This window comes from Tamandua tetradactyla, chromosome 2 (assembly GCF_023851605.1).
Source record: "Tamandua tetradactyla isolate mTamTet1 chromosome 2, mTamTet1.pri, whole genome shotgun sequence".
Classification (NCBI taxonomy): Eukaryota; Metazoa; Chordata; class Mammalia; order Pilosa; family Myrmecophagidae; genus Tamandua; species Tamandua tetradactyla.
The window spans coordinates 18,464,184-18,477,259 of NC_135328.1; the positions used below are offsets into that span (position 1 = coordinate 18,464,184).

Here is a 13,076-nt window from a genome sequence, read left to right on the forward strand (position 1 = left end):
ACTGCTGCTTATGGGATTAGGAAAGGAGAAGAATTTATCTGCTGTTGACTCCTTTCTTAGGTGTATCCAAAGTTTCCCCAGGGAGGCTAACTCTCCCACACTTCTGGAATGCCAACACTGGGGCTCTGAGCTTTTGTATCTCACATGTTGGTGCCAAGGAAGCCCCAGGGATGGGGGTGAGGGGCAGGGGTGAGGTTATATCCTCTTGAAGGTGGTCACTCTACAGGTGGCATCTGGGGAAAAACAACTGACCAAGTGCCCCAAAGATAAGTAAGGTCAAGAGGATCCTAGATGTCACATAAGTGGTGTCTGATAATTTTTTGTTGCTGTTATATATAGATAGATAACTCTTTTGAGGAGTTTTATTGCAAAGAGCAAATATATGGAGCAGTGGCTGGTAGGGGAGCTGAGTCAAGAGTGTTTTTTTTTTCCTTATGGTAAAAGGATGAATCAGTAGGGAACCAAATATTAATGATGTGGAGAGGGGGAAAATTGCTGGAATGAGATCCTTGCACAGGCATGAAACAATGGAATCATGTGCAAAGTGAAGGGTTGGGCTTTATGTAGGAGCATGGAGCGTTCTGCTGGAATAGAGGTGGGAAGGCAGAGTATGTGGGGGCAGATGCTGGTAGGTAACTAGATGTGGCAGTGGGCCTCTGAGAACATTCTCTTACCTCCCAGTACTCTTACAAGGCAGTTATTACCCATCTTGTGTTAAAGATGAATAAGCTAAGGCTTAGAGGTTTGAAGTGACTTGCCTGCATCTTGATGCTCACCCAGTGGCTGAGCTGGTATTTGAGCTCAGGTCTGACTCCAAAGCTTGCTCTTCCTACTGAGACATGCAGCCTCCCTTGTGCACGTTCTAAAGATAGAATAGGGAATTCCGATCAGTGTAGTTTTCCTTTACAGTAATTTCAACACCCATAAACTTCATTTAATACTATGAGTGGCTAATAATTCTTGTCTCCAATGGGAATGGCGGTGTGCCATCAGGCTTAGATGAGCACTTCTTTAAGTTTACTCATCACTGGTCTATCAGGATGCATGGATTTGTCACATTTATCCTTTGTGGCTAGAACCTTGAAAACCTCTGGCATGGAAAATAAGTCTTCAATAAATGCTTGTCAGGGGGACTAATGGGAAAATTATCCTTACTATTAAACTCGTTAAACATTCTGAGTTCGATTCTATCAGGGAACACTTACTGATCTCCACTGATTGCATAGCAGTGCGATGAAACCATGGCTTACCCCAGTGTTGTTTGAACCCTGCTCCAAAATTGCCTGGGGTGAAAGGGAATTCCTCTCACTTCTTTTTCCTGTTTCCTGTGAGATCCCAACAGGATCCATAAGAGCTAATTAATTACCATGTCATGAGGGCACAGGGACTTCCTGGCTGTGATTTCTGTGGGTGCCAGAGGATCTAATGTCAAAAACAAACCCACTTTGTTCCAGAGAGTTGACATGTAGATAGATTTGGTATGTGCTTCAGGTTCTCTCGCTTCTCCCTCCTTCTGCCCGCCACTTGCTTTCTCTCTCTCTCTCTCTCTCTCTCTCACACACACACACACACACACACACACACACACTTTAGCTTCATGTCTCCCCTTTTGTAAAACAAACAGGTTGGCCCCTGGGTAGCTCAGCTTTTTAAATTGGAAAATGCAGCCTTGCTTGGCAGAACAACGATGTCGCAGCCTCCCCACTGCTCAGAACAGCTTGTGACATACCTCCCTGCAGGCAGACCGTAAAGGCTGGCTAATATCCTGGAACCACCACCCAAAAGGACTTGACTTTGCAGCTTCTTTAAAATTCTAGTGTATGGGATATTTTTGCTCTTCTCCTGCAATTTCTCACTCTGGACTTGAGCTTCTGTTTCTTTTCTCTCCACTTAATTAATAATGCCCAGCTCTTAGATCATTAGAAATCCTGTGGTGCTGGAGATGAGACCTAGCACAGAAGCCCAAGGGAAATGTAAAGGATCCAAGGAAGAGGAGGTCTGAAAGGGCGCTTTGGTCTCTCTCTTAATAATGTAGCAAATGCCTTCCAAGCCACCTCTCCTCCCGGATCACCCTTAAAAATACAAAAACAAGATTGAAGGCAGTTCCTGCGTGGCTCTGAGTGCTTTTCACCTAGATGACTGCAGTGTATCTAGTAATTCTCCCTAACTCTAGTGATCCCCCACCTCCATAAAGGGATCTAAAATCCTTAGCTTGACATTGAACAACTAGCCCAGTCTCCATTCTAGGTAGATCCAGTGCAGTTTTCCTTGGTGTCATCTTACGTGCTGACCAAACTCACCTAACCGTAATTCCATAGATATGATATGGGCTATTGTCCTCCATATTTTACTCATGCCATTCCATATGACTTGAAAACCTTCTCCCCCTGCCTGGGCATACTCAGAGCTTTTCCATCCTCATAAGTCCAGCTCAAATAAAACCTCATCCATGGAAATAATTTCTACTTCCATGAATTTTCATTGTCTACATTGTTACTTTTATATATTCTGCATTTCTGTCTGTATTTCTTCTCTTCCCAGGTTATAAGCTACCTGCTGTCAAGGGCTGTTTAACTCATGTTTCCATTTCTCAAGGCCTAACACAAGACCTTGCACTGAGTAGGGGCTTACTAAAAGCTTTTGAAATGGATGGGTGAATGGGTAAAATAAAATGGCACCTGCTTCTCAATGCCTTTGTCTTCAAAATAGTTTGGTCAAGGCATTATGACACTAGGAACACCACAGCCTTTCTAAAAATGTGGCCCATTTTGTCATAAACATTAACATAATGAAAGTCCACCTTAAATTTTATTGATGGGTATTTTGCATTGGAAGGATATAAGATACCACATTGAATCAATCATTTATCTTTATAGTCAGTTCTATGACAGAGATCCTGATGACATAATACTGGTTTCACTATAAAGTTTTCTGGTGAAAGCTGAAATTACTTTTGAAATTATATTTGATGTTTTATAACCAGAGCAGAATGCAAGGAAATACAAATACTTAAGTATAATTAAGAATAACAGTCACTACTTTTCATATGAGAACTGGTTCTCAGCCTATTTTACCCCAGACTTTCAGAGTGACCCAACTTTCTCTGGAACTTTCCAACCATCTAAACCACTTCTGGTGTGTGTGTGTGTGTGTGTGTGTGTGTGTGTGTGTGTGTGTGTGTGTCTATGTGTGAGCATGCTTCTAATTCTTGCTCCATTGCTTCCAGGTTTGAATTTAACTGAGCATCAAAATCTCATTTCCTACCAGCCTTTGATTTTATTGAAGAAAACATTACTCGCTCTTTTATAACTAAGAAAAGCTCTTTGTGGATATCTACTTTCCCAGCTTTTTTTATCCCTTGTAGAAAATTAGGGGCAAACAATATCAACCATTTTATAGAGAACTTAGAACCACGCCTTGCTCGTCCAGTGACTGTGTTTTCCTATTGAGCAGAAATGCTGGAAGTGGACTACAGATCAGGCTGCCCTTCCCCATCAGTGATTTAGACATTGATGTGCTCTCTGATTTCCCCTCAAATGCTCTAGGTTACCTGCAGTGTTTTGTCATTGACATCATCCTTCTGCTGGTTGTTTTTTTTAAAGACTATTCTCTAATACAGATGGCTTACTTTTAGACAGATGCTGACTCTTTTTATTTCAATTTTTTAAATGTTTAATCAAAGCATAGACCTTTTAAAGTGGCCATCTAAAGTGATTTTTTTTTTTTGCAATAAAAAAGACACAGAAGTCTTCCAGACTAGAAGCCATTCATACCAAACCAATGCTGATGTAAGGATATTTCAGCCATTCCAACTGTCACTCTGGACTCCTCCCTTATCAACTTAAATGAGGTAACTAGAAAGTTCTATGCCCCATCAGGTAGGGCCTATGCCCCCTGACAAGCCAGAAGCAACTACAGAAGACAGACCCTCGTCCCTCAGCACCCCTTAAGACTAAGGTATGAGAACTCTCTGAGGGGGCATTTGAGGCAGGCTAGAACAGAAAGAGAGGGGAGAGAAAATAAAACCATGAAGGAGCCCTTAAAGCAAGGACAGTTAATCAAGGTCAGCAGAGCATGTCCTGAACAGATAAAGTGAACAGGCGCTACCCACTTATGGCAGCTGATGCATCTGGAGCCCACCTGTGTGAGTCATCTATGGAGAAGGATAGAGCCAACAGAACCACCTAAATGCACTATCTACCACCAGGCACCATGCTGGAGAGGACAGAGAGTAGAAAAAAAAAGCGCTGAACCAGGGAAGGAATAAATAAACCTAATCTATGAAAGCAAATGGCCCCACCTTGCCTATTGCCTTTTGCCTCCCTCACCTCTGTCTTTGCTAGAGTGTCTGCATGTCCTCTTACATATTCTCAATGAATTTTCTGCCTGCTTACTTAAAAAAAAAGACAGAGGTAGAATCCATTGGCGTAATCTTTTCTTTCCGTTTTACATTTTGAAATGCATTCTGGTTTCCATTTTGATTTCTAAGTTTTCCAAATACTTTAGTTTTCACTGCTTCTTGCGCCCAAGGTATTTTGGGGATTAGCTAGTTGGAATGGGCAGAAAAGATTGAGCCTAGATGAAAGAATCTCAGCACTAGGTCTAGAGCTAAAAAAAATTCTTAGCTCTTGTGAAATCATGACAGATCTAGGTAGCTCAGGCACATTGTCCATGTCAGCTAACATCGACTGTGCACCTACTGTATGCCAAGCATTATGTGAAGGGCTGAGGTTACCATGAAGAGTGAGACAAACGTGACCCAGACAAAGCAGACCATCTAGAGAAGAAAGAGAAAACAGTGACCCAGGAAAGATTATGAAGGAATACAATGACAGTGTATAATAGAGAGACGCAACCAGTCTCGGAGGTCAAGGAAATCTTCCATTGAATATGGTTTTAATCAGAGATCTTAAGGCAATGGAGGCATTTGATAGGCAAGTATGGAATAGTGAAGAGTATTCTAGGCACTGAGAATAGCATGCAAGTAGGCCCAGAGGTGGGAAAAAGTTTGGTGCAGAAATGGGGTTGGAGTAGGGATTGTTACAAGATGGAACTAGAGAAGGTTCACAGAGTCGTAAGATTCTGGCAAGCTCAGACATTATTCAGGCAACTTTCTGCCTTGGGATGCCCACTCAGATGTGAAGAGCCCAGCAGCAGGGATTGGCAAGCGGCAATGCTGTCTTGCAGACTGTCCATTTGGGCATAGGGTTGATGTGTGAACTTCGTACTCATAGGTTCGAGATCCTCACTTAGGCAAATAGGGCCACAGAGTCTCTACTCAGTGATTTGAAGGGGTTCTGGCAGGGATCCAGGCCTGAAGAGAAACTGAGGTTCTGTGAGGGTGACTCCTCAGATGTAAGCCAAAGAGAAAAATCTAAAGATTGGCAATATGAACCAGGCCAATGTCCATGTAGGAGCCCTGAGGGAAGCTGAAGTTTTTCCTGGTCTGAAAAGTTACCGAGAACAATGTGGGAACCTAGGTCTTCTCTCAGGTCACCTGAATCCTTCCTGTTCTGCAAAGAGCTGATTCAATTCTAGGTTTCCCTAGATGGTAGGCCTGATGCTCTGTCTATCTCTCTGCAATAGTCTGGACTAGCAAAAGGGCTGGACCATAAATCTAGCTGGGAGAAAATGAATAGAGAAGATCTGGAAAAAAATAGGGTGCCAGCACTGCCCTCCTATTTTATGTGGATGCTCACACGGCCATTCTTTATAGGTTTTCCAAAGCATCACTGTAACTGAACAGAGTAAAGTGTTTCTCTTCAAAACACAATGTAGTGCATTCCTAAATCCCACATTATCTAAAGATGAAATCTATTTTGCACTCACATACAATCTCATTTGATTACATCCTATCCCTTAATGTCTTTGTTGCTTTAAAAAGAATACTTAGACTTTCTAGCTTTGGGAAATTAAATGCAAACTGTGCTCCTGGTGGGAGACAGAGCACTGAATAGGAAAGATCCCTAACAGTCAGTGGTAGCTCAGGACCACCATGGAAGCTAATGCTGATTGAACATGTGTTAGGGGTGGGCTGTGTTTGGGGATTATGGCTAACCCTGAGGACCAGGGAATACCAATGCAACGTTGTCACACTCACAACTCATTTTTTTCTTACCTCTTAATTTTCCCTTTTCTACCCCATTGCCTCTCCCCGCCAATTAATATTTGGCATCATCTAACAATAAGCCCTAGTCGTACTCTCATTTCAAACTTGAACCAGCCAAATGTTGAGGAACTTCCAGGAAGTTTCACCAAGTTAAATGCTATAAATTACTATCAGAGATGCTTTTGAAGAGATCTGGGTCATGGATTTTGATGTCACACGTATTCACCTCTGGGTCCCTTCCTTAACATCAGAGAAAAGCTCATCACTCCGTGGCCCAAAGACTGGCTATATTTTAAAGGTCCTCGAGGGAAAAAGAAAAGGAATCTCCATAAATATTCATTATTCTGTAACAAACAAATTTTTAAAAACCCACTATTCAACAAAGAGTACTTCCCAGGGCCACTTGGGGTTTCTGAATGAGAAACGTTTTCATATTGGCATTCTGGGTTGAGTTTGTGTCCTTCCAAACATATGTTGAGGTCTTAACCCCCTGTTCTATGAATGTGACCTTATTTGGAAATAAAAGCTTTACAGATGTAACTTTTGGATAAGGCCAAACTGGAGTAAGGTGGCTCCTAATCCAATATGGCCAGTGTCCTTATGAGAAGAGGAGACACACAGGGGAAGAAGGCCACATGATGACAGAGACAGGAACTGCAGTTATGCTTCTTTAAGTCCAGGAACACCAAGGATTGCTGGCAAACAGTGGCATCTAGAAGAGCCTTCAGAGATGATGTATTCAATTAAAATTATTCATGGCCATATAGCCAAGGGAGCAGGGACAAATCACAGTCAAGGAAGGAAGGCAGAGATTAGTGGCTTGGTACTAAATTTCAAAGGCAGAGGCAAGGGCATAACAAACCACCCTCTAGGTTGCAAAACAGGAGAATGAGGCATAAATTGGGAAGAGCCAGGCTGGATAGATTTATTTTGTTGCAGAAAACTGAGTTTCACAGCATGAGAGAAATCCACTGGGTTAAGCTGCCACCCAGATATGGAAGACTCTATTTATTCACTGTAGTTATGTGTAGTTTCTTTTGGTTAAACTTCCTGCTCCCTCTTTCCTAGAATGAGGAGGCAAAGACATGGCTTGGTGCCTGGCCATTTTGGCTGTAAGATTGTCCATGGCTAGTGTATATTATTTTCTTCTCTTTGGAAAGATTAATTAGTAGCTTGATTTGACTGTGTTATAGATTACTATTTTTCATTGTGTGTACACGTCCTGCTTATCTAGATAGTGGCTGATGTGTTTAATGGGAGCAGCCAAGGAACTTCTCAACCTATCATTCTTACCCCATGCTGCCTACTTCTATTTCAGCCTGGACAGTTTTAGACGGTGGAGCCTTCTACATGGTGTGAGAAATGGCTGTGGGAAACAACACTCAACGAAGTTATTCCATCATTCCGTGTTTTATATTTGTTGAGGTATGTGTATTTTTTTTAACCTTTGTGGACAAATTGGGATAATAGTAGCCATTTCAATACTTAAAATTTGGATTATTTCTTTAGTTATTTAATTTAAAAATAGACTGAGAGAATTAAATTGTGATAGCACAGATATTGATAAACAAATTACACAAGGTGTTCCTAGAATCAGAAGCCTGAAGGAAGAAGGTCTGTAAACTATGTCTATGGGATATGAAATAATTATGTGTTTTATGTATTATTGACTATGAAATAGAATGCAGCATTTTGATTAAATTGTTTACTAAAAATCAATATCATGTTCCAGGAATTTAACAAACTCTTCTGATTACTAATGATATTAAAAATGGACTTTTGCCTTGGGGCTCCAATAAAGGAAAAAACCTTAGACTTGGCCATCTCTGCTGAACATTTTTCTTTAGTGGGATATTGGGAGCTAGCATACTGTACAATTCCTTTTGGTGGGAGTTATTTGCTGAGTTGCTCCAAGTTTGTATGAGCAAACATTTTCTCAGGCATCTTTTGATTTGAGTCTGTTTCTCCTCCTTCCCCACTGTACTTTCCTTTCTATAATGTTTGATATAAAGGAAGGAAAGACATAGAAATTTTAGGAAATTTGGAATCATATGCTTTCCCCCTTCCCTCACACACACAAACAAGCCACTCTACAGGTTGTCTTAAAACAAGACAGGGTTCATCAGTGATATTACTGTTTCTGCTTTCTCAAGGATTGCTTTTCATTCTAAAGATCAGGTTTAAATGTGGACTATAAAGAGCAGACCAGTAAGTGTCCTGAGTGTCACAACTGGATAATGGCCTGGATAGTCCCCAGGTCCCAAGGGTCTGCTGTAGTATATCCATATGTGATGGGATCTTTTTGGCTGAGTGTGGGAGAAACATGCAAAGAAAGCCACTTAACCAGTACCATATTGTAACTGAGAAATCAGGATTTAAGGGATAATTTTGATTATTGAATCATTATATAGATATTCCTTTTTGCTCTCCGGTATATTGGAGTAGATGGAATACCTGATATCTCTAAATTGTAATCCAACCACCTTGATCTCTGATAATGATTGTATAGCTTTTATCTTTTGCCCCTGTGATTGTAGAAACCTTGTGACTAACCTTCATTTGTACCCATTTGTTCAGTTTTTCAACTCTAGAGTCTTGTAATCACTAAAGATAGCCTCTAATGTTTTTTAATGAAGTATCTTGGGTCAGCCCAGAAGTAACCTACCCTAAGTCCAAAGTTATCTTGATAACTAAGACTGAATCTAACAAAAATGGGCCTGCATGACATATGCAGTAGCTTAGACTTTAACCTACAAGTCACCTATACATCATTCCACCATTTTCTTACATAAGTTCTGTGACTAAGCATTAATCAATCTGTGCACGCTCAATAATTAGATCACCTCTAATTATGTCATCTCGGGCCACTATGCTCATTATCCTAAAATCTTCCAGTCTTTTTCTCTATTAAAGAGAATTATTGCATTTCAGGGAGACAGATTTTGGGCTGATGTACCATCTGTTCTCCTGCTATGTACCACATAATAAACTTTTTCTCTCTTTGAAACCCCAGTGTCTCAGGAATTGGTTATTGAGCACATTGGGCAAAGGAATCCGTGGTCTTTGTCTGGTAACAATGTGAAAACAGATAGACATTTCTGTTAAACTTCTCCTTATAGATCTGAAATTTTGGGAAGATGGTGGAGTAGGAAGCTCCAGGAATCAGTTCCTCCATCAGAACAAGCATTAAACAGGCAGAAACTATTTGAATTAATGATTATGAAACCCATGAGCTCAGTAGAACACTTTATAGCATCCAGGGAAGAATGGGAGGAAGAGACCTGTAAATTAAGTTAAATATTAGTAAATTGTTCTCTCTTTGCAGTGGTTACCATTTTCCTGTTTCCCACTCTCATGGCAGGCAGCAGTGAGGTTTGGCCTCTGGAGTAGCTTGCTAGTGCCAAAAAGAGACAAAAAATCCAGTTCTCCAATATCCTGGGAAAGAGTGAACATGCTGAGTGCTAATCATGGCTTTTGATTAGCAACTTTGAATTGCTGAGGGCCTGTCATCTCTGAGGATGGTCATTGTTCCCACCTGCATTGTACAAAAGCTGTAAAAGAGATTTAAAGCTGGCAGTTTCCTTAGAGCTGCAGAAGAGAGCTGAAGGGCTGCATTTGACAGGCAGTGCTGGTTTAAAAGGATGTAAGTACCTTAGAAAAGCCAGGTTTTAATCCTAATCCCATTTTGTAAAGGCAGCCATTTCTTCTAATCCCTATTCAGTACTATATATTTGAATCTGTAATTAGATCATCTCCCTGGAGATGTGACTCAATCAAGAGCAGTTGTTAAGCTGAATTAGGTGGAGACGTGTCTCCACCCATTTGGGTGGGTCTTGATTAGTTTACTGGAGTCCTATAAAAGAGGAAACATTTTGGAGAAAGCGGGAGGTGTGAAGAGAGTAGAACAACATAGCCATGAGAAGCAGAGAGTCCGCCAGCCAGTGACCTTTGGAGATGAAGAAGGAAAATGCTTCCCAGGGAGCTTTGTGAAGGGAAGCCAGGAAAGAATACTAGTAGATGATGTCATGTTCGCCACGTGCCTTTCCAGATGAGGGAGAAACCCTGACCCTGTTCACCATATGCCTTCTCAGTTGAGAGAGAAACCTGAACTTCATTGGCCTTCTTGAATCAAGGTGTCTTTCCCTGGATGCCTTATATTGGACATTTCTACAGACTTGTTTTAATTGGGACATTTTCTTGGCCTTAGAACTGTAAACTAACAACTTATTAAATTTCCCTTTCTAAAAGCCATTCTGTTTCTGGTATATTGCATTCCAGCAGTTAGCAAACTAGAACAGGCTGGTACCATGTCAAGAAAGTACAGTTTTAGGGAGCCATGGAAGACACTCCTGTAGCCTTTCCTGGCCCCTCTCTCATCTCTTCTCCAGGGCAGTTTGTAACTGGACAGCACTCCGTTACTGAGTCCTCAGCTTTGTCCCAGCTGGGAAAAACTGACCTGTCTGATGGAAAAGAATTTGCCTTCCAGGCAAAAGCAGTGTAAGACAATGAAAGCAGTATAAGAAACAATTGAGGCAGGTGGCCTGGGACAAAGGGTTACACAGAACACAGGAGAGGGAGAAGGCCAGTTTACTAGGAAACAAAGGGGGAATTCACACCCCTGGAAACAGGGAATTCCTAAGGCCACTAACAAGCACAATCCCAGGACAAGACATGGACCCAAAAAGACCAACAAGACCCTCTGTATAGGAGGTTGAACTCTGATGAAGAATAGCAGTCAAAGCAAAACCCATTTGGTTTTGTTAGCTCCTGACACTAGAGAAAATTTCTGTCATATCATGTTAAGTACAAACTCAAGAAACAGAACTCTCGGGGGATAAATCCAAGTTAACATTTTAAAATTTTAAAATGGATGCATCAAAACATTGCAAAACAAACAAAGAAACAGGAAATGATGGCCCATCCAAACTAAAAGGATGAAAATCCAGAAAACAGTAATGAAGCAGACCAGCCTGTGGACATATTGGACAAAGACTTTTTAAAAAATGATCTTCAGTATGCTGAAGGAGATGAAGGTAAATGTGAAGAACTAAAGGATATAAGGCAAACAATGAATGAACAATATGAGAATCTCAGAGAAGAGACAGAAATTTTATAAAAGGAATATAAAAGGAAACAAACAGAATTACTGGAGTTGAACACCACAATAACTGAAATGAAAAATTCCTATGAGGATTTTAATCACAGACTAGAACCAGAAGAAGAAAGAATCAGTGAACTCAATGTCAAGACAATTGAAATGAGTCAGGCTGAGGAGCAGAAAGAACAAAGAATTACAAAAAAGTGAAAATAGGCTAAGATGCCTAGGGAACTTCATCAAGCATATCAATATACACATGATCGGAGTCTCAGAAGGAGAAGAAAGAGAGAAAAGGGCAGAAGGTATATTCAAAGAAATAATGACAGAAAACTTAGCAAACTTAGCAAAATACATGACTACCCATATCCAAAAAATCCAGAGAATACCAAACAAGATAAACCTGAGGAATTATATACTCTGCCACATACTGATCAAACTGTTGAATGCAAAGGACAAGAAGAGAGTTTTGAAAGCTGCAACAGGAAAGCAAAGTGTTGTGTATAAGGGAGTCCCAATTAGACTGATTTCTAATTTCTCATCAGAAATCAAGGTGGCCAGAAATGTTGAGAGAAAACAACTGCCAACCTTGGATTTTTTTTTTAATCCACAAGTCTGTCTTTCAAAATTGAGGGAGAAATTAAGATAAACAAAAGTGGAGGGAGTCATCATCAGTAGACTTACCTTCTAAGCAATGCTAAAGGGGGTTCTTCAGACTGAAAGGATAGGACACTAGACAGTGGTTCAAAGTGGCATAAAGAAATAAAGAACTATGGTAAAGGTAACCATTTGGTTAATTTAAATGCCAGTATTATTGTATTGTATTATGGGGGGTATGTAACTACACTCCTTCCTTCCTACAGTGGCTAAACAGCAAATTCATAAAAAGTAATGATAAATCTATGAGTATGGAAAGATATAATTTGTAGCAAGTACAATAAAAAGATGGGAGGTGGAGGGGCATAAGAAGAGTTTATGTGTATATTATTGAAGTTAAGTTGGTATCAAATCAAATATGATTGTTATATTTATATATAGGATGTTAAATTTTAACTCTGTGGTAACCTCAAGGAAAATATACAAAAAATATGTCCAGAAAGAAATGAGAAGAGACTAAATGTGGTACTGTTTTGTTTTGCTAAAGCTGCCACAATGCAATTACCAGAAATGGGTTGGCTTTTAAAATTGGGATGCATTAACTTACAATTTACAGTTCTTAGGTCATGGAAATATCCAAATTAAGGCATCAACAGGACAATACCTGGACTCTGAAACTTCTGGCATCTGGGACACCTCTGTCCTTGGGAAGGCACATGGCTAGCATTTGCTGGTCCTTCACTCTCAGGATTTTTTGCCTTCAGCCCTGGTTCTATGGGCTCCCTCTGTGGGTCCTCTGTTAGCTTCTCTGGAGCTTTTTTTTTCTAAGTTCTCTAGGCTTTTTCTGTCCTATATCTACTCATAAAGGACCTCAGTGAAAGGATTAAGACCCACTCTGAATTGGGGGGATCACATCTCAGTTGAAACAACCTAACCAAAAGGTCCCACTCACAATAAGTCTCCACTCCTAGGAATGGATTAAAAGAACATAGTTTTTACTGGGGGCATATAACAGCTTCAAACCGGCACAGGTACCATACAAAAAATAAAAAAAAAATATGAAAATAGGTTTTAATGAAGATTTGAGGGACAAAAAAGGTATAAGACTCACAAAAACCAAATGGCAAAATGGCAGAAGAAAGTCCTACATTATGAGTAGTAACTTTAAAAATAAATAAATTAAACTCTCCAGTCAAAGGCAGAGATTAGCAGAATGGATAAAAAAATCATTCCCTGACTGCCTGCTGTTTAAATAATTCAAATTAATTAAATTCA

At 40.3% G+C, this 13,076-nt stretch overlaps 1 long non-coding RNA gene across 1 annotated transcript in view; it reads right to left on the bottom strand.

The window, feature by feature from the left end:
- Positions 1–757: 757 nt before the first annotated feature.
- The window catches only part of LOC143666782 (uncharacterized), a 68,143-nt gene continuing 55,824 nt past the window's right edge, over positions 758–13,076 (bottom strand). Inside the window, exon 3 of the long non-coding RNA XR_013167724.1 lies at positions 758–862. This is a non-coding gene — a long non-coding RNA (uncharacterized LOC143666782). The remainder of the gene's footprint in view (positions 863–13,076) is intronic.